The sequence below is a fragment of the Eubalaena glacialis genome, chromosome 8 (genome assembly GCF_028564815.1).
Source record: "Eubalaena glacialis isolate mEubGla1 chromosome 8, mEubGla1.1.hap2.+ XY, whole genome shotgun sequence".
NCBI classification, from domain to species: domain Eukaryota; kingdom Metazoa; phylum Chordata; class Mammalia; order Artiodactyla; family Balaenidae; genus Eubalaena; species Eubalaena glacialis.
The window spans coordinates 80,914,470-80,937,217 of NC_083723.1; the positions used below are offsets into that span (position 1 = coordinate 80,914,470).

General features: G+C 37.8%; 1 protein-coding gene across 1 annotated transcript in view; it reads left to right on the forward strand.

Moving 5' to 3' along the window:
* CHN2 (chimerin 2) overlaps positions 1–22,748 on the forward strand; it is a 323,464-nt gene that overhangs the window by 18,636 nt on the left and 282,080 nt on the right. The window lies entirely within an intron of this gene.

The window sequence follows — 22,748 nt, forward strand, 5'->3', positions numbered from 1 at the left end:
ACCCCGAAGACGTAACGGTTGAGCTTCCTTGCTCAAGGCATAGTTGTGGTATACATGGCACCCTATGGAAACCTCGTATTCACACTCAATAATAGTTTTCAAGGAGCTTTTGTTCATTTTTTAACTTACACCGAATAGCTATTTTATTAAATGCTGATTTAAAAGTTTCATCTTTTCCTACCTATTCAGCAGCTTTTATTACCAATTTGTATTTTAAATAACTTTCTTTTTATTGAAGTGTAGTTGATTTACAATCCAGGTGTACAGCATAGCAATTCAGTTTTATTTCTGATTATATTCTATTATAGGTTATTACAAGATATTGACTATAGTTCCCATGCTTTCAGCAAATCCTTGTTGCTTATCTATTTTATGTAGAGTGGTGTGTATCTGTTAATCCCATACTCCTAATATGTTCCTCCCCGACTCCCTCTCCACTTTGGAAATAACTTTTTATATAGAGCATTTTAAATATACTTAAAGTAAAGAGAAAAGTATAATAAACCAACTTGAACAATTGTAAACTCATGGCCTGGTGTCATCTAAACTCAACCCCTATAGTTCGGATCATTTTGAAGCAGGTCTCAGGCCTGGTGTTATTTCATCTGTAAATATTTCAGTTGTTATCTTAAAAGATAAGAACTCTTTACAAAAATATGCCACATTAGTATTCTCTCACATGAGCGCACACACAGACACACACACACACACACACACAGACACACAGACACACACACAACCAGTAATTCCCCCTGTTTAGTCTGGTCAGCAGTGTCTCTCTTCATTCGCCTGAGGACAAAAATGCAAGTGACTTTAATGAAATGAAGCTGTGGTCATTGTGGTCATGCTTTCCTGATGCTGAAGATGGTATTTCTGGATGCTGCCAAGCCCCTGTTGAAGAAATACTTTCTTACTTTCAAAAATGAGTCACTTCAATCCTATTCCCCTTTTATACTTTCGTTTCTTCTGAAGTGTGAGCTCCTTTTCTGTGGCTCTTGACTAATCAATAGTAAGCGCCTTGAGAGAAGGTCTTGGGTCTTATGACCCTTGTACCGCCCAGTGGCTTGACATGGTTCCCCGCACACAGCAGCCATCACACTTTTGTTAATGTTCTTACTTCCTTTTCTAAATGCAGAATTGGGGTAACCTCTCTTGGCCCTTTGGCCCACTACTCCTTTGGCCATATGTTGTAGCATCATTAAAATCTGACTTTTCTAGGAAGCCTCACTTCTACCACGATGGAAAGCTTTCTGGATCAGTATTAACTCTTTGACAGGAGCCTTCAAGTTGATCTCTGTTCTTACAGAGCATTTTTTGTTCCTTCTATTTCTTGAGCTCATTATCCTCAATCAGTAGAGTGTGGTGTTTCTCTTTCTGTGATAGCGGCCCTAATTTCCACCAATTTATTGACAAGAGACTCATTTGCTATGGATTACATTACTGGAAACATTGTCATTTCTAAATATGTGTAATAGTCATAATTCCAGATAGAGGTAAGTAAATATTTGTATGTTTGAGTATATGGTGTATACTAATTCAGTGTTGAGTATCCCTTATTTAACAAATTAATTACCCAAATATTTTATCTGTAAGATTGGTAAGGGAAGTGGCAATACTCCAAGCCTTATTCTTTTCATCCTCGCTTTCTCCAACCTTTTCCCCTTCTCTTTTCCATAAAAATTGAGTGCATACTTGTGCCAGCCACCATGTGTGGCTCTGGGCAACACAAAGATGGGAAGCAGCGTCCTTGTAGTTTCTTGTTCAGAGTTTGTCCCCAGTGGATTGTCACTCCATAAAGGCAGGGACCCTCAGGTCACCAGCTACTAGCAGAGGGCCTGCCATATAATAGCTTCTTAAGAACAGTTTTTGGGTGAATGGCTGAATGAATGGAGATATGAACTTCACCACAAAGGAGTTTACAGCCCAGGATTTGATAGTGAGTGTGGAGTTGGTGGAACTTGGTAGAACTTGTAAGGTCCTTATCATTTATAAATATATGCAGTTTGAAACTCTTCCCTGAAGTTGCTACCCCTCCTGGCCACTATCTCCTGAGTTTTCAGTACCCTCTTAAAGATGCCAGAAGCTTGACATGGGGATTCTTACACACAATGGCATAGGTATGGCCTCGGACAACAAACAAAAAAGACTGAAACGGGGGGGGAGGGGGGGAGGGGGGGCGGGGGGAGGGCTCCACTTCCTTCACTGTCTACCTCTCCTGCGTATGTGGCTCTAGCTAGATGAGACACTCCCAGTTGCTCATCCTCTCTGGTTCTGGAAATGTCACAGTTTTGGGAGGCCTCCCGGATGTCCTGATTATGGGGCTTGTTTAGCCTGGAGGCAGCCCTGTAGTTGTAACTCGTTACCATGAGGAAAGCATTTTTAAAACCAGCACACAGATCTACGTCTGTCTTTTCTTCTCTCTGAGTTACAATTTTATGTTTATGCTCTGCCAGGAGACGTTTACTACTGGTTAAAGAGGAATTAAAAATACTTGTTGCTCTGTCATTCCAGGGCAAGGATTCACTCTGGTGGAATTAATGTCGTGTGTGTGTGTGTGAATGTCTGCATTTATGCGTGTCAGGGTGTGTCTGTGAGTTGCTGTATGTGTGCACATGTGTGTGTCTATGTCTGTTTGTCTCAGTTTGTGTTTGTGTGTCAGTGTATGTGTGTGTCTTTGAGGGATATTTGTGTGTCTTTGTGTAATAAGGCAGATTCAGTTCCCGAGGGAAAGAAAACTTTCAGAGGCCCACAACCCATGGGACAAGTTTTCAGCTACTATCTTTTCTTGTGGTTTTAAATTATTTACTCCTCTTCCTGAAGTGACTGATTCAGAATATGAAAGAGTTCTCTCAGAGAATGGAAAAGATATCATTTAACATTTTAATGGTTATATATAATTAATCTTATTATGTAAACCAATTATTTTTAATCCCTGGTGGAGTTTGTAACTAAGCCTAAGTAATTCTCCAGGTATGATGAATGACAAGCCACAGAGTCAAAATGTCAGAGAAGCAACTATTTTGAGGGGTTGGAACATTTTCTTTTTAAATAGACGTTTTTAGTTGCTGAAAGAGTCCTTGTAGATTCCCCTCAAAATTAAAAGAGCGAGAGGAAGAGGAAATTACAATGAATAGTCTTAAAATTCCGATTAATCTCTCAAATAGTGATTAATTTCCAGAGACATGGAGACTCAGCAGTATATCCGAGAGAAAGGAAAAAACAATTAGGATTGGGGAAATTGGTAGAGGACACTTGGGTAGGTGGAAATCCCACGAGGATTGAAGACTGCACTAGGATTGAGATAATTGACAAGGTTGGAAGCCTGCCAAAAACTATCTGGCGTTGGCTCTTAGTGGGACAAATGTGCCCATTTGGAAACCCACGAACCATGTTTTCTAAAACTGTCTATTGTCCCTTTATGGGAAACCTCAAATAAGATCTGTTATCAAATTAGAGTGCTTTCTTTGTCACCTTTTAGCTCATCCTTTGGCTGAAACATTGGCCCCCTGCCCTTCTTTGTGCTCAGGGCATTCTTGGGGCTCTCCTCTTCCTAACAATCAACATCTCAGTGAGCTGGTTCAAATCTGTGTTGGTTTCAGATAGTGGGTGCTTTAAATTTCTGAGACCACTGATGTAGCGTGGAAATCACAAAAACCAATTGATGCATCAACTTTTTCCTCTATAAAGGCAAAATAACGCCATTGCAATTTTTTTTTTTTTTTTTGGTGCAAATTATTGAGGACAGGATAAATTGGAACAAAGAGAAAATCAGCATGTTCTCATAGAGCTGGCTATACTTATGAAAATAATACTTATTTTAACATGCAAATGCTAAGATCGAGTGGATTCAGTTTTAAGTCGTTTGGAACTTACTTGTATGTACCTGAAGTTTTAATTACAGGGTAATGAAGATGGTGTTAAACTTTTACAGTAGCATGGCTTTTGATCTGTTTCTTATTTCCAGTCTCCTAACAGTACTTATTAGGGGGAAAAACTCTAGAGAGAGTGTGGAATAAACATCACAGTCCCTTAAACTTCTATGTGTATGCAGCACTTTACAGAAATAATGTTAAGTGAAGTAACCATTTGTGGTCAGCTGGAAAATGTAACTTTCAGAGGGATTTGACCAGCTATACTGACCTAGAAAACTAAATAAGCAGTTTGGAAAATCTGGTTTGTGTGTATAATTACTTTTATATTATCTCAGGCTGTGCCTTGCAAAGAGCAGACCACAGTAGTTATCTGACCTATTGCTCTACCCTTGCCTTTTCTTCAACACAGTAATTATGTAAGACTCAGCATGTTTTTCACTAACTATGTGCCGTATGCACATTCCTTAACTTCAGCAGCCCTCTATCTGGAGGCGACTCAAGTGCTCTGTAATCTCTCAGTTTGAATAGGAAAGATATCTTAAATTGGGACCAGTGGTAACATTTATAGACTGGGAGGGCCACTGGGAAAATAAAAGCATTTGGCACTTTTATTAGCTGAAAATGTCTTGAAAGTTGTGAGGTCTCAGCTATTTTTAATTAAAATAGAAAAGTAATCTTCAAGATCAAAGAGTCCTAACAATGCTTTTCATGTGAATATAAATATTTAGTTGGGATATAGGTTACAGGATGTCTTTAAGGACATAAGGTCCTTTGGGTTTACTGTTTTTAATTCTGGTTATTCCTTTAGTTGCTTGGAGCACAGAAAAATGATTTCCTTTAGATTGTATGCATGCTCCTAAGGATATCTGAATAAAAGATACATTTCTGATAATTTGCCATCTCAGCTTCATCCCTTGGGCAGCAGGCTGGAATGCAATAACTTAACCTGAATGTGAATGAATGCATATGTGCAAGAGGGTGTGTGTCTCTTCCTGGATTTGAAGGAATTGGCATTAAAGCAGTTTAATCAGGATACCTTGGGTGGCTTATCATCTTGATTAGCTAGCATTGCAATTAGAAGACGTTGAACTTTTGTTTAAAACATGAAAGTGACTGGTGGAGTTCAGATATTAATAAAACTAGGCTTAGCCTATAGTTTTAACCCTCTACTATCTTACATTAAGAAGAAATAAAAAGACGATTCAAGGGAAACAAGGAACTGGAATTAACTACAAAGCTGTAAAGGGCCCTGGGTGATTTTAGTCTTATTTGGCATTCTGATATCCCCTCCCACCCATCCACAACCCTGACCCCCTCCAGCACAGCAGCACCTCTGTTCTCAGCTCCTGAGTTGGTTCCTTTTTCTTCTTTATTGTAACCATAAATACTAGATGGTAGAAGTCATGCTTAGTGAAGGGAGGCATGAGGAGTAGTGGAATCACACAATATCTGTGTTAAAAGGTTATGTCCTATTAAGATATGCTTTTAAAAGTTAGTTATTAATATAGACAGGACATTTAGATTGTTTTCGATGAGACAGGCTCTGTCAGAGATTGATCCAGTGGTCCTTAGTCCTGATTCACTGGGGATGGTTTTTGAAAACACAGTGGCCCAGGCCACATTCCGGTTCTAAAGAATCTTTTAGAGATAAGGCTGAGAGATACTCATGTGCAGTCAAGGTAATGAAACACTCTGTGTTTCCCCAACATTGAGAATGATGAGTCACCTAGAGCCTTGAACAGTCAAAGGATGGTCCCTGATGACTGCATCACCTAAAGCTTGTTAGAATTGCAAAATCTCAGGCCCACCCCACACCTACTGAATCAGAATCTGAGTTTTAACAAGATCTCCAAATGATTTTTATGTACTTTCAAGTGTAAGAAGCATTTATTAAAAGCCCTTAAATACATGAGCAGGAAATAGGGTCAGAAACACAGATGATTAGGACCATGGTTAAGTGAGGAAAAAGATCTCCATACGATGGATTGCTGCTAGCTTAAATGAAGTTTGGGTAGAGTTTTTGATGACTGATTAGTTTTGATTAGAGCTCTTAAGAGAGAAATAGAAAGTTAGAGAATTGTATCTATAGTAAGACACTGTCTCTACTTAAACATTAAAGAAAGAATTTCCACTTTTGAGGTCCCAGGCATAATGGTATAAAATGTACTGGACTTAGCCTTCTGTTATGAAAAGCTGTGAAAACTGGATAATATATAAACAACTCATTCAGGTATTGGAAAACAACCAGTACAGAAATATAGTAATTGAGTGAGAGGTGGAGGAGTTCTCTAGGAGATCCCACATGTACGATGACATTTTCTCTGAGACCATTTTTCAAACCAAGATATGGGAGAGTAGGACCCAAACAGAAAACTTCAGTCTCCCTAGGCAGAAGAAACAGAGGTCAGAGTTTGAGGGCATCAAGGATTTGAGAGTCAGAGTCCCAGAGAGGAGGGAGCTAGAGAGAAGGAGCCCTAAATATCTCCATAAAAATGCTTTTAGGATCTTTGGTCAACTACTAAGCTGGGCATGTGCAGGGTGAGAGGTGGGAAGTAGCAGAGAGAAGGCTGGAGAGAAGACTGGAGATTTCAGAGGCCATATGGTGCTAAAGAGATGTTGGAGTTTTGGGCTTAATGAGAATAGACAGACCTAAATGAACACTCTGAGCATTCATGTGAGGCTTTAGAAGACCAGGGTGAGGTCCTAGGGAGGGAGGATTTCACCAATGCCTTGACAGGATCAAGGTGATCCACAGGTAACTTAACAGGTGAGCAAAACAAAACTCAACCCTCTGTAAGAAAAATGACATAATACAGAGTTCACACGCTATCTATAATGTACATCATAAAATTAAAATTATTTCATCTGTGAAGAAGCAGAAAAAGTGACCAACAGTCAAGAGATAAAGAAGGCATAAAAACAGATCTGCAGATGATCCAGATGTTAGACCTACTAGAAATGGGCCTCAAAATAATCATGATTGGTATTATTAAATTCTTTAACAGTTAAAGAAAATGGAAGACTTGTATTAAAGATATTTCTTTAGGCAGAAGGAAAATGATCTCAAATAGAAAAACATAATTGCAGGAAGGAATGGAGAGCTATTAGAAATGGTAAATATGTGCATGAATAGAAATAAATATTGATTGTTTAAAATAACAGCAATAGTCCTTTTGTGGGATTTGCAACATTTATAAAAGTAAAATATATAACCATAATAACACAAAGGATGGCAAGGGTAAATGGAGTTAAACTGTTATAAGTTTTTAAAGAAGACTGAAATAAATCGAGAATGTATTTTGTAATTTTTAGGGTAACCTAAACCTAAAAATTTATTTTTAGGGTAAAATAATAATTTTTAAAAGATATAACTAAAATGCTAACAAGGGATAAAAATAATTTTAAAAAATTTTGATTAATTTAAAGGGAAGTGAAAAAACAGGAACAAAGAATAGATATAGATGGGACAAACGGTAAACAAATTATAAGATGGTCAACTTAAAAGCAACTATATCAGTAATTACATTAAATGTACATCAACATTCCAACAAAAATATAAAGGTTGTCAGAATGGATAAAGAAAACCAACTGTAACAGGTTTAAATTTTAATATACTTTATAAAGACACAAAAAGGTTGAAAGTTAGAGGTAGATTTACCATGCAAAAACTAAACAAAATAAAGCTTATAACAACATATTAATATCAGACAAAGCTGATTTTAAAGCTAGAATTATTATGAGACATAAGAAGGGACATTTCTTAATGAAAAAAGGAAGTTACAACAATCCTAAATTTGTAGGCACTTAATGATACGTCTTCAAACATTGACAGACTCAAAGGAAAAAATAGACAAATCCAAAAATCATTGTTGGAGATTTTAAGCAGATAAAAATCAATAAAAAATAGAAGACTTGAAAAATATGATTATGTAACTTGATCTAATTGACAAGTATAGAACGCTACATCCAACAACTGCATTCTTTTCAAATGTACATGGGCCCTCCTTTTAAGTGCTCATGGGACGTTTGACAAAATAGATCACATCTTGGCCATAACATATGTCTCAGCAAATATCAAAGAATTGGAATCAGTGTATATGATCTGACCAGAGTAAAATCAAATTAGGACTTGATAACAGAAAGATACCTAGAACATCTCTAAATATTTGGAAATTAAGCAAAACACTTGTAAATACCCCACACAAGAAAAAATTACAATGTAAATAAGAAAATGTTTTGAGGTGAATAATAAAGGTAATGAAAATGCAACATATGAAAATTTATGAGACGGAACTAAATCAATACTTAGAAGGAAATTTATACTTTTAAAATGTATACAGCATAAAAAAGGAAAAGTTGAAAATAAATCATTTAAATATCCATTCAAGAAACTGGAAAATTAATAGCAAATTAATCCCAAAGGAAAAAAAGAAAGGAAATCACAAAAAGAAGAGCAGAAATCAAAGAAATAGGAAAAATATATATGATAATAAAAAAATTGACAAAACCAAGTGTGGTTCTTTAAAAATGTTAATATAATTGATAAATCCTTGAAGACCAACCAAGAAAATAAGAAGAAAAAACACAAATAAGGAATGTCAGCAAAAAAAAGAAGGGATCACAACTACAGGTCAGAGATATTAAAAGGAAAGTAAGAGGATATTACAATCAACTTTGTACCACCTCCTCTTTATCCATTCCTCTCTTGATGGACATTTAGGTTGCTTCCATGTATTGGCTATTGTAAATAGTGCTGAATAGAGTTCTGAAATAATTGTTACAGATATCTGTAAATCTGACAAAGTTCTTAAAGCCAGAACACATAAAGAATCCTATCCTACAAAACAATTGGAAAAATAAAGTCAACTCGATTAAAAATTAGGCAAAATACTTGAAAGGGCCTTCACAGAAGAGAATATCACAGTTGCCAGTAAACATATAAAATATGCTCAACATCATTAGTCATTAGATAAATGCAAATAAAAATACCAAAAAATACCATTACGTACCCACCAGAATGGCTAAAATTAAAAAGGCTGACAATATCAAGTTGATATTTTAGACTTTTTGGTGACCTGGAGAAAGGAATTCACTCTGTCCTCCCTGTCCTTATAGTTAAAACTCTGTATTAGCAGCTCTTCTTCCATTTTCTTGGCTGTAGCATCCCAAGTCATTTCCCCATTGATTTAGTCTTTTTTTTAAAATTTAATTTTTATTTTATAATGGAGTATAGTTGATTTACAATGTTGTGTTAGTTTCAGGTGTACAGCAAAGTGATTCAGTCATACATATACACATACCTATTCTTTTTCAGATTCTTTCCCCATATAGGTTATTACTCTTGAGTAGAGTTCCTGTGCTATATAGTAGGTCCTTGTTGATTATCTATTTTATATATAATAGCATGTGTATGTTAATCCCAACCTCCTAATTTATCCCTCCCCCCGCTTTCCCCTTTGGTAACCATAAATTTGTTTTCGAAGTCTGTGAGTCTGTTTCTGTTTTGTAAATAAGTTCATTTGTATCATTTTTTAGATTCCACATATAAGTGATACCATATGATATTTGTCTTTTTCTGTCTGACTTACTTCACTTAGTATGATAATCTCTAGGTCCATGGCATTATTTAATTCTTTTTTATGGCTGAGTAATATTTCATTGTATATATGTACCACCTCCTCTTTATCCATTCCTCTCTTGATGGACATTTAGGTTGCTTCCATGTATTGGCTATTGTAAATAGTGCTGCAGTAAACATTGGGGTGCATGTATCTTTTCGAATTAGAGTTTTCTCCCCATATATGCCCAGGAGTGGGATTGCTGGATGATATATATAGTAGTTCTAGTTTCAGTTTTTTAAGGAACCTCCATACTGTTCTCCATAGCGGTTGTACCAATTTACATTCCCACCAACAGTGCAGGAGGGTTCCCTCTTCTCCACACCCTCACCAGCATTTATTATTTGTAGACTTTTTGATGATGGCCATTCTGACTGGTGTGAGGTGATACCTAATTGTAATTTTGATTTGCATTTCTCTAATAATTAGCAATGTTGAGCATCTTTTCATGTGCTTTTTGGCCATCTGTATGTCTTGTTTAGAGAAATATCTGTTTAGATCTTCTGCCCATTTTTTGATTGGGTTGTTTGTTTTTTGACATAGAGCTGCATGAGCTGTTTGTATATTTTGGAGATTAATCCCTTGTCGGTCGCTTCGTTTGCAAATATTTTCCCATTAATTTAGTCTTGCCTTTTGCTCAGAGCCTTCTCACATCACCCAGGTAGATATAGCCAATCTACTTAGGCCTTCCAATGAAACACTGATTCGTCATTATTGCCATTCCCCAAATTAACCACTATTCTGACTTTCTCACCATAGATTAATTTTGTCTGTTTTTGAATTTTATATGCATAGAATCATACAATATGCACTTATATACTCTTTTATATCTAGATTCTTTCACTCAACATTATATCTTGAGATTCATCCATATATTATGTCTACCCATGGTTCATTCTTTTTCACTTTTGTAGAATATTCCAATTCCTATATGTTTATCTCTGTATACTTATGTATTCTTTTACTGATGGATTCTTGGGTTGTTTCCAGTATGGGACTACTACCAAAAAATGCTGCTATGAATATTCTTGTATGTGCACCTATGTACATTATCTGTTATCTATATACCTGAAAGTAGAATTGTTAGGTCGTGGGATATGTATATATTCAGTTTTATAAGACACCACCAAATAGTTTTCTAAAATTGTTTTACCAGTTTATATTTCCACCCAGAAGTGTATGAAAATTCCATATCTTCTCCATTTTCATGTCCCATTTCTTGTTGACTTAAAATTCTTTTGAAGGTAATCACATTTGACTAGACTGTTAAAACCACCACAGTAGCAGAAGCAGCAAACAAACATGATAGGAGAGACAGTCCCAACTGATATTCCCAAGTCAGATCATCCTAAAGGCCACTTACTGAAAGGAAAACAATTAGGTGAAATTGCTCTCCCATTTAAGAAGGCATTACCACTTAATCATTAACTTAATTCTTATTTTCCCCTAGAAATGTCACAATTATGAAAAATTGTGAAATGATTCTTGATTAAATGACACTACATGTGAAACAGTAAATATAACTGAAAAGGGTAGACTTTTAGGCTTAGTCGGATACTACTATTTTAACTAAGTTACGTATGTAACTAAGTAACATAACTAAGTTATGATGAGAAGAATTCTCACAATACAAACATTTTTTTCCTGTTTGTTGAAGGCATAAACTGGGTTTATTTCTAAACCCCTGCTTTGCTTAAGGAGAGGTCACAGGAGAGAAAAGTCAGAAGCTGTTTCTGCTGTTACGAACTTTGTGATCCTAGTCACTTAATATCTTTTGTCTCAGTTTCAAGTGTCTGCTAAAGCTGTGGAACATTATACCTTCTCTGTTTACCAAAAAGATTATTGTGAGAAGCAATTGAATGCCTGTAACAGCTAACCCACATAGAGATTTAAAGTCAACAGAGCATTTTCCACATATTCTCATTTCTATATTTAAAATAATCTTATAATGGGTAAAATGCTATTCTAATGGAAGGTATGTTTTTCATACGATAAATCATATTTTTCATATGATAATCTTATTTGTTATACATCTTATGTCGTAAGCAGAGCCCATTGCAGTGCAGTCTAGAAGTACATTTGCTCATTCTCTTTTGCCTCAGTAGAAAGGAATAGAGAGGATGATGAATAATGAGTAAAACACGTATCATCTCCTGGAGATAGAAAATAAGGATAGAGGCAGATTTTCATTCAGGAGAATGTATTTGGGCTTTGGAAGTAATTTAAAATGGCTATTCCCTCTATTGGCAATTTGTAGCCTGCCTGAGTTGACACCTCCATTTTCAATCACAGCAAGATTGCTTTTAGTTGCAGGGAATTGCTAAAGCCAGAGCTCTGAAACCCTGAATCTGAACCCTTTTCAAACTCGTTATAGATTTAAAGCAGATGGAACAAAAAATAGGATCTTCTCTTGTAATTGTCATCACATGCTTTACAAATTATTTAAATTAATCCATAATTTGTCAAAATCAAGAAGGGAAAATATGGCCCAATTATAACATTGACCTATTATATCTAGACACGGCAAATTTAGTCCAGAAAGGTATGTTAGCCATCAAATATGCACACTTAATGTGAAGTAGTTGTTGGGCTTTTATATACATATGAGATCTAAGAAAGACAATATTATTATACATACAGTGACTAAGTTCCCAGATCAGTCAATCCAAACCAATATATGGAAAACTCTGTGTGTGTGTGTGTGTGTGTGTGCCCGCACACACATACCTTCTGACTGTCTATCTGTATGGAGATATGTACATATCTGTTTAGAGCAAAATCTTCAAAGATTCTCTTTGTAAAACTGAATTAGATTCTAGAGGACATTAGTGTTGTAGTTTAGCATCTCTCTTGGTTTCCTATCCATACCCTGGAAAATCTCTAAGGCAGAAGGAGACCGAAGCTGATCTCCTGCTGTGAGCTCTTTGAGACCCATTTTGAGGAATCACCACTAATCACACTGGGGAAGGCGACTTACCTCACATGGGGGAGAGTTATAATTATTGAGTGGGTGTTGTAGTCACCGAGCTTTCGTGTAGTTAAAACATTATTCTGAGACATGTCCTATAAGCCAAGGGATTAGGCCTTTATTAATAAAACTCCCCAAATGGTATTTGCAATGTTTCATTCCACTTGAGAAGATAAATAGGACAGAATTAAACTAACACAGAAAGATTACTTATCTTATAATTAAGAACATTGTAGAAGAATGAATTTTGAATTTATAGCAGATTCTGGGTTGGTTGGGGAGACATATTAAATAACCTTCCTTTTTTAAAAATATCTTTTGAGACATAAATTCTCTGTGGGGAAAAAACATAGAACAATGAGCTGTCTTTTCTCAATTGATTGCCTAGTGTTCCAAACGCTTTGAAAAATGAAGGGAAATTTAACATTTTAAAATGATCTTTTAGAAATCTTTTATTATGAGTGGGGAAGAATGAACTAAAGTCCTAAAGTATTTAGACTTTTTGGAAACTTCCATGATGTAAGCTTAAGTAAATCTGAGATAGTCCAGCCCACAGAGCATGGTGGCATGAAATGCAAACATGAGTCACCGATTTTTATAGTCAGCTAGAAAAGCAGCACATTTAGTGTGATTTTTAGAAAAGAAAAATAGGCAATATTTCCTGACGTGAAGACAGTTACTATCTTAGTTTCTCCTTGGAAACTTCACAGAGCTTTATCCCGTTTATTTACTGTGTAGCAGTGACCCTGAGCATCAGCTTGGGTCTGTATTTTAAGATCTTGGCTAAAATGTCATATGTTCTTAAGCAAACCAAAGTAGAGAATTCAACAATCACCCAATTTATACCATTAAGGTAAAAAAAAAAAATCAATTTATACAAATCAGAATCAAATTCATACCAATTTATCTATGGTATGAATTTTCAGGTTTTCTCTGAAATTATCCTGGGGATCATAATTTTGTTTTTAACTTTCTCAATGTAGACCCCAAATAAGAAGAAGATAATTTTATTGTAAGCGTAGAAGATAGATTTTGATGACCCATTTTTTCTTTGTTCCTCCTAAAATGAATTTCTTAAGCTGGTCTTTACTTTTCCCATCTACAAAGTGGAGAATATAAAAGGTTTCCTGAAGCTGTGAAATACGTAGAGGGCATTCATGTTTTTGAAAGCAAGTTGGAATGTATAATTACACACAATTCCCAGCATTTTGTGCTTATGAAAGGAGTAATAGCAGTTCCCTGGTCTCAAGTCATTAGATCTGTGGGGAGATGCAATGTGATGCTGCCATTTGTTAGAATATTTTAGGACTATACTACTTCACTGTTTGGTATGACATTATGACCGGCTGTAACTGTTTTGGCAGAGTTAATCGGACTTGTTTCCCCCTGGCTCCCACCATCACAGCATCCCACTGGCAGCAGGAAGCTTCTTGAGGAGATGTCTTCGTGCCTTGCTGGGTACTGTAGCCCACATCAAGCCATCAACTTTTCCATTTTCATACTTTTCTGACTTGGAGTCATTTTTCCAACTCAGTGATCTCCTTTCTGCCATTAGCCGCCTGCACTCCATTAAGTTGTCTGTTCCATAGAGATAGAAGCATCGAGTTCCTTGATAAGGGTTGTCTACTGTCCACCATTACTCTCCCTTCTTGTAACAAAGCCCCTGATTTTCTTATGGGTGCCCACTTTTCCCTAACTCTCTCAGTCCATACACGTTCAGAGCTTCTGAGGGTGGCTTGTGACTCCAGCTTCACAGAAACGAGCTTCAGGGATTGGGCGGGAAGGGGCACAGGAACCATCGGCCATTTGCTCTGGCTTTGGCTTGCCGGATTTAAACTGTAGCCACCTTGCGATCATCCACATGGAACCTGAGAGAGACCACACCCACGTCGGGGCAGAGGTGAGAGATGGGGACGTGAGCCCTGCATCACGGTGTCTGAACCTGAATGGAGTAGTGGCTGAAGTTCTACCTCTGGCCTTTTAGCTACCACAATTTTTTTTTTTCTTTAGCTCAAACCAGTTGGAATTGGGGCTTCTATCATCTGTCACTCTCAACAGAAATAACCCTGAGTAATCCAAGCCTAGTATCTATGGTCCAAATTCAAAAGAATTTCACTTCTTTGTTTTATCCTGGGTATCCCCACTAATATATCAAGGCTGCAGAACCTTTCTTCACCCATGGATGCTGGCACCAACAAGATTGTTCTTGAATTTGAGGCCTCAGATTGTGCAACAAATAAGTTCTCAGCCCCATGTACTCAGTGCTAAGCATAGTATCAAGTTGCTTAAAATCAGGGTACCTACAAGTCACTGCTTCTAATTCACAGAGAAGCTGCCTTTTAAAATGTGTGTGTGTGTGTGTGTGCGTGTATATATATATATATATACACGCACACACACACACAAATACACATATAGATGTGTGTTACACCTTTGTAATGGCTAGGTCAACAATATTTAATTAATTAAATTTGTTAGATTTAAAAAAATAAGCTCCCCATTGGGCAATATCAGGAAATAAATACACCAAGGTAGAGAATTTGATGTGATCAAAGTCCAAGATGATTTGGCTGCAGGCACAGTAGCAAAGTGGGGGGTTGTTTGTCCCTTATGACCCCAGGTTTCAAGGAGGCCAATCCACCCACATAGCCAGGGCAGGGTGCCAGATAAATGAGCCTGTGGCACTGCAGCCCCATTCTCCTTCCTGAACTCTCGGTTCACGCCTACTCTTCCTTTTGCTCCCACTCTGTTCCAGTTTGGCCTGATTTCCAAGCCTAGTCACATGCTTTCCTTTCTGGCCCATGGACTCAAGGATGGAATCGATATCCAACTTTAACCCTTAAAGCTCCCAGGCCCACTAGCTTGGTTTGACCAGCTCCTGGCCACTGTTTCCCTGGGCTAGGGGTGCTGTTTCAGTCTTCTTTGTAAGAGGACGGTGGGGTGAGGAAGAAAGTTGAGATGAAAGACTAACAGATAGAAAAAGGGCAAAGGTAGTATGTTCCCACACAAGCCTTTACCTTATCTGAAAAGACTTCCCATTGACAAAAAAGATGAAGCTGAGCATATGGCATATGCTTCCTAGTGCACTAGATTGTAATATTATACACTGGGATTACAAAGTCTGGATATTACAACCATAAACGTATGTAAACATTTTTGTGTTTTGCGCAAAAGGAAAAAAATCACCAGTGATGTATTATCCTAATGAGCTGATTACAAAGATCAATTAGCGATATTCCCAAACTCTAGATAGAAAGAATGGCACCCACTTCAGTGACATACTACATAGCTGCATTAGTGAGTATGATGGTATTTCTCATTGGTTTGATTGTCACTGTTTGCTACAGCTGTGTTTTATAGGTTAGAATCCTAGGACTGGAAGGAACCCTTAGTTGAGGGATTGGAAAACTACAGCCTACTGCCAAATCCAGCCTGCCCCCTGTTGTTGTAAATACAGTTTTATTGGAACCCAGCCACAGCCTTTCACTTAAGTGTTGTCTGTGGTATGTAAGTGTGTAGGTGCTTTCGCATACACCGGCAGAGCTGAGTACTTGTGACAGTGACTGTAAACTGTAAGGCTGACAAAGCCTAAAATATTTACTATCTGGTGTTTTACAGTGAAAATTTGCTGACTTTGCTTTAGAAGGCAATTTAAATCCATTTGCCTGTTTTCTGGAATGATTGTATTTTTGTTGCCTCAGAAAAGTATTTGCCCAGTTAGTAATGATTCCTAGGGATGAAGATTGTGTTGTCTCATTGGTATTTCAACTCCTACTAACCAAAAATTCTTTGTAGAGATAACTTACCTAAATCCTTCATGGTACAAGGTAGACCCAGTTCCTCTTCTTTTGTCTTTAGTTTGGTTGTTTTTGTTTTAGCTGCTCAATGAAATCTTTTCATATATTTAAAGACTATCAAATGGCCCAATTTTTGTCGTCCCTCCCCCACCCCCCTGCCCACAGGATAAAATCCATCCGTTTTAACATTCCCAAATCCTGAAATTTTTTTTTTTTTGCGTGGCTCATTTACAAAGCCTTTTCCATTCACTGTGATGACATTTCTTTATTATACCAAGAACTGGACATTGTACTTTGATAATATTTACCTATTACGAAGTGCATTCAGGTACAGAATCAATTTGGATCTCAAAACATCTTGGGAGGCCAGCTAGGGTTTTTACTACACCCATTTTGCAGATGAGGGGCAATGAGGCTCAACAAGGTTAAATACACAGCCCCGTGATCACATAACCAGGAATTGATAAACCTCTTCTAGCTTACTGCGCTGCCCATTGCTTTGTAATGAGCCTGGCAGGAGGACAGTTTCAATAAACTATATTGCATGTGTCTGGTGCAATACTGAGCTTGCTTTGGGGGAGATATTCTGTCCTTCGTTGTATATCTACTGGTTCAACTTCAACTCAAAGTTGTTTGTCCATGGGGCCAGTGTGAAGTGGGTCCTTGGTGCACTATTTAAGTATTGTCACTGTGTTCTACGGTCACAGCAAGCAGGTTATGTGTTAGAAGAACTGGAGGAGAGTGTGGTTAAATTAGCAAAAATCCATCACCAGCAGGAGAAAAGATGTGCGTTTTGCCGGGAGGAAGATGTTCCATGGTGTCATCTTTCTGTACAGTGGGCAATGTTATCTACATATCTTTCCTGTATTAGACATAGCCAGCCCATCCCCCTGTTTTATTTTGTGCCATTTGTTTTCCTCTTCTGATGTACTAAATTTAGTAGTCTAATTTGCCCAAATTACTTTGATTTTGGAGTCGATGTTTGAAGTTATCCTCTGCTGTCCTCTTTTTTCATCGTCATGTGGTGTTACCATGAAATTCTTCTCTGAGTCATTAATGAAAATGTTAAGCAACAGAAACAAAACGATGTCTCCTTAATAATAATATATCGTTCTCAACCAAGCACGAAGATAGCGTAGGGGCACTGCTATAGAAGTATGAAAAAACAATCGTTACTGCACTTTGGGGGTGGATGTTTTCCAACTTATTTACTTTAGCCTTTTAGATGTTTCTTTGTGGACCAAATTATAGCTCTGGTACTGTCATTAGCACTTTAGATTATCGGTTGCAGTGTATTAAGGGAGATACAGGCTGCTTCTTGAACATTCTGCATTTGTATTTAAGTTTAACAGTGTTTCCTTTTTTGGTTGTATGTTGCCTGTTGTTAACCTTTTATTCTGGCAAAAGATCATGATTCCTATACACACAGATCATCTTACTAATTGAGTTTCTCGTTGTGTGTCTTCAGGTTATTGCAGTTTAAGTATTTATTTTTATTACTAATAATATTAGTCAATAATTTGAAGCCTAAACCACTTTTCCTTACACAAACAGCAGCAACTTTTCCCTCCAGTGTATTTGTTTCTGAATCATGCAATTCCCGGTGATTGTGTAAGGAGCAGAAAGGGCACACTTTGACTGTGAGACCCAAGGCTGGGATTGAGAGATGCCAGCAAGGACATTCATCCTTGGATTTGTAAACAGATTTGTAAAACTGTGACATTTTATGAGGACATCATTGGGAGAGAATAGATTCAGGACCTTGCTGTCATTTTTATAGTCAGAATTAAAGTGAGATGGGACTTTAAAATGGGAATTTCTCTTTTCTTACCCTTTCTTCCAGTCTTCCTTTAAAAGCTACTTAAAAAAAAAATTCCTTTGTATTTTCCTAACCTTCTCTCTAGTTTAGTGGCCAGCTCTTATTCTCATCTGACCAGATTTCTTCTCATCCTTTTATGTGCACAGCCAGGAAGCCTTCCTAAATCACTCTCCCAGCATCACAGCTGCTTTCTCCCTTTGAGAAACAATATACTCTAGCTCTTCTTTTTTTTTCCCCTGTAGAGTTGCATTCAACAGACACAATTTCCATGTCTAAGAAGCAGTCACCCTTGAATTTTGCATACTTAATTTCATTCTGGTAGCTTCAAACCTACAAACAAAATGAATGACCTGATATGTATTTTCATTCGAGAATAGAGGTGCCTCTTTTTTCGTAGTGCTGGGATTTGGCTGAGGCCATCTCTTTCCAATCTGAGCTGACCGTGTGATCTTTTGTGTGCACTCACATATTTTAGAGTTGTTGAATGTCCATTGAATGCAGGATGCCATTAAATTTTGCAGGCTTCTTTCTGAACTGTTATTTATACACTCTGTGAAAACTTCAGTTATTTTTATGACAAACATTATTTTAAAGGAACAATGGTGACAATGACTATTCATTGATTATTTTCATTGAATGGTCCTCATACATCTATAATATGGGCCAGTCTTTTTAACATTCCTTGTTATGACTTGTTTGTCTTCATTTCCATTGTCCTGTTTTTGCTTGGAGGTTTATATTATTTCTACATTTTATATTGTTTTTGTTTACCCAGTTAATGCCCTTTTTTCTTAAAGTTATATTAAAGAACAAACTGATCATAGAGGTTCAGAGCTTGGGTTCCAGAGTCCGAGTGCCTGTATTTAAAACCCATCCTGCCACCAAACTAGTTGTGTGACCTGGGCAAGAAACATTGTCTCTTTGTGCCTCAGTTTCCTTTTGTCTAAAATGATGGTAATAATACTACCTAACTCCTGGGGTGGTTGCGAGATTAAATGAGTTAAGTCATATTATGTGTTTAGAAAGGAGCTTGGCATACAGTAAATGCTCAACAGTGGCAGCTGTTAATCATCTTTATTGTTCTCTTCCTGAAGAGTAAGGACTATGTGAAACACAGTTTTTTTTCAAAATCCCTTACAAAACCTCATAATAGAAATGGGTACTCCATGTCCTGGCTATTGTAAATAGTGCTGCAGTGAACATTGTGGTACATGTATCTTTTTGAAAGAGAAAAACAAATACCGTATGCTAACGCGCATATATATGGAAACTAAAGAAGTGGTACTGGTGAACCTAGTGGCAGGGCAGGATTAAAGACGCAGATGTAGAGAACGGACTTGAGGGCACGGGCGGGGGTGGGGGGGGTGGAATGGGAAGCTGGGATGAAGTGAGAAAGTAGCATTGACGTATATACACTACCAAATGTAAAATAGATGGCTAGTGGGAAGCTGCTCCATAGCACAAGGAGATCAATTCGATGCTTTGTGACGACCTAGAGGGATGGGATAGGGAGGGTGGCAGGGAGGCTCAAGAGGGAGGGGATATGGGGATATATGTATACATATAGCTGATTCACTTTGTTGTACAGCAGAAACTAACACAACATTGTAAAGCACTTATACTCCAATAAAGATGTGAAAAAAAAAAAAGAAAGAAATGGGTACTCAAGGAACGTGTTAAGTAACTGTGGCAGGCAGAATAATGGTCCCTCAAGACGTCTACATCCTACTCTCTGGAACCTGTGAATGTGTTATGTTACATGACAAGGGGGACTTGAGGTTTTGCAGATGGAATTAAGGTTGCTGTCAGTTGACTGGGATGGGGAGATTATTTGGATCTTCTTGGTGGGCACAGTGTATCATAAGGATCCTTTAAATGTGGAAGAAGGAGGCAGAGGAGTCAGTGGCAGAGGAATTTGAAGTAAGAAAAACTCAGTGAGCCATTGCTAGCCTTGAAGATGGGAGGGACCACCAGCCAAGGACTGCTGGGCAACCTCTAGAAGCTGGGAAAGGCAAGGAAATGGATTCTCTTTTCCTTAGAGCCTCCAGAAGGAACACATCCCTGCCAATACCTTGATTATAGCCCAGAAAGACTTCAGAACTGTCATATAATAAATTTATAATATAAACATATAAAATTTATAATAAAGTTATGTTAGTTTAAGCAACCAAGTATGTGGTAATTTGTTAAAGCAGTAATAGAAAACGAATACAGTGACCAACTGACTGAATGAAAAGATGATTTTTTGAGACAATGACACCAAAAAAAGGTACCAGTGTAAGAATTTGTACATTAAGAAGACATAATGGGGCTTCCCTGGTGGCGCAGTGGTTGAGAATCTGCCTGCCAATGCAGGGGACATGGGTTCGAGCCCTGGTCTGGGAAGATCCCACATGCCACGGAGCGACTAGGCCTGTGAGCCACAATTGCTGAGCCTGCGCATCTGGAGCCTGTGCTCCTCAACAAGAGAGGCCGCCATAGTGAGAGGCCCGCGCACCGCGATGAAGAGTGGCCCCCACTTGCCGCAACTAGAGAAAGCCCTCGCACAGAAACGAAGACCCAACACAGCCATAAATAAATAAATAAATAAATAAATAAATAAATAAATAAATAAATAAATAAATAAATAAATAAAAATTAAAAAAAAAAAAAAAGAAGACATAATGGCTAGAACCAGTTCTTAAAGCAGTGGATTTTAAACCTTCCTTGGTCAGAATCATTCCTTTAAAACAGCTCACATGCCCGTAAATATAAAGTTTTGCATAAAATTTAACAAGGCCCACAGACCACATGGAAACCCTCCATTGACCCCAGGTTATAACCCTAGGTTTGTTCAGGATTTGTTAAGACTCAGCCAATGACAAGTTTTTAACAATGACCTAGGAACATTTGCTACTGGACTGTTAGAGTTGTCTGGTACTTTGAGGTTCTTCTGAGTAGCTGAAGTCTCTGTGAATGCTAATCAAAGCTATAAGGTAACTTAGAGGTTTGGGCCCCCTTTTCAGTCAAATTGAAAGTTTAGAACCTTGTTCTCTGTTTCTCAGTTTACTGTGGCAATATTATATCCCAAGTCACATGATCCTTCTGTACTCATATTCTCCGTTTTTAGAAAAGATTCATCATCACTAAAGTAATTAAATTGGTGTTTTAAAAGAGGATTTGAAAGCTAAGGTAACGTTGGAGTAGTGGTCACCTTTAGTATGCCTTATTCCAAGGTTTTGTTTGTTTTAGGGCAGTCATGAAAACAGGTTTTATCTCCATATCATAGGAAGTGCTAACATTTATAGCAGATAGTATAGGTGTTCTCTCTGTTGGTATGGTTTCATTCATTCATTCAGTAAGTTTTGATCCAAGACCAACTAAATTCCAGGCATGGTACTAGGGATGAGGGATACCAATGAAAAAGAAGTTGAATGTAGACTCTGTTCTTGAGTTTACAGTCTTGTGATCTTTGTTAAAAAGTAAATACCCTTTGGAGGTATGGTTTAAATGTCACAGCCATTGTGTACTTTATAGTGAATGAGTTTACCAGATCTTGTCTTGAAAATAAGCTTTCACTGGAGGAGGAGAAGAGGTTAGAAGTCCAGTAAGAGCCAGAGGGGGAAGAGTAAGAATTCTGTAAGAAGATAAGAAAGGATAGTAGTAGCATAGCATCATGGGGTCAGTGAATAATACTTTCACTCATACTGGGTTTCTCTTCGAGTGGATCCAAACTGTTCTTTAAAAGTTCTGGTAAAGAGTGGATAAGTGACAGAGAGGGTGTGGGATGGCCAAAGGTGATCAGTGTGACCCACCCAGACCTGGCTTGAAGCCCATCTTTGTGACTCATTGAACACATGGGTTGCATTAGTGAGTCTGGCATTTCCCACAGGCTCTGCTGGACCTAGCCATGGCTGTTTGTAAGACTGCACCTTTGTAGACGATGAAGAACTGCCACAAAATGAGCTGTGATTTCACAAAAAACTTCCCTGTCTCTACCTTAGCCTGGTTGCTAGAACATTCAGGACATTCTCAGCCATGAAATGCTGAAGGACTGGACGTGAGAGTGAGAGAAGAGATGTGTATTAGTTTCCTGTTGCTGCTGTAACAGATTACCACAAATCCAGTGGCTTAAAACAACACACGTTTGCCATCTTGTAGTTCTGGAGGGTCATCATTCTCGAGTGCGTTAGCAGAGCTGCATTTTGAAAATGCAGAGGGAAATCTGTTTTCTTGCCTTTTGCAGCCTCTGGTGGTTGCCCACGTTCCTTGACCCCTGACCCCACATCGCTCTGGCCTCTGCTTCAATTCTCACATCTCCTCTCTCTCACCCTCCTGCCTCCCTCTTATAAGAACTCTTGTGATTATATTGGGCCTACCCTGGTAATCTAGGATAATCTTCTGTCTCAGAATCCTTAATCACCTCTGCAAAGTCCCTTTTGTCATGGAAGGTAACATTTTCACAGGTTCCGGGGATTAGAATGTGGACCTCTTGGGGCTACTATTCTGCCTACCACAAAGTGTCAAAGATGATGGCACCCAAACAGCCAAAATGTTTTGCTTAAGGCCTTGAAACCAAAATCTCAGCTCCATCCAGTTTTGGAGCCAGACAAACCTTTGTAACCCCAAGATGGCCCATTTTCCATTTCCCATTATAATGAACATGATATGAAATGTTTTAATGTGAATGGAATC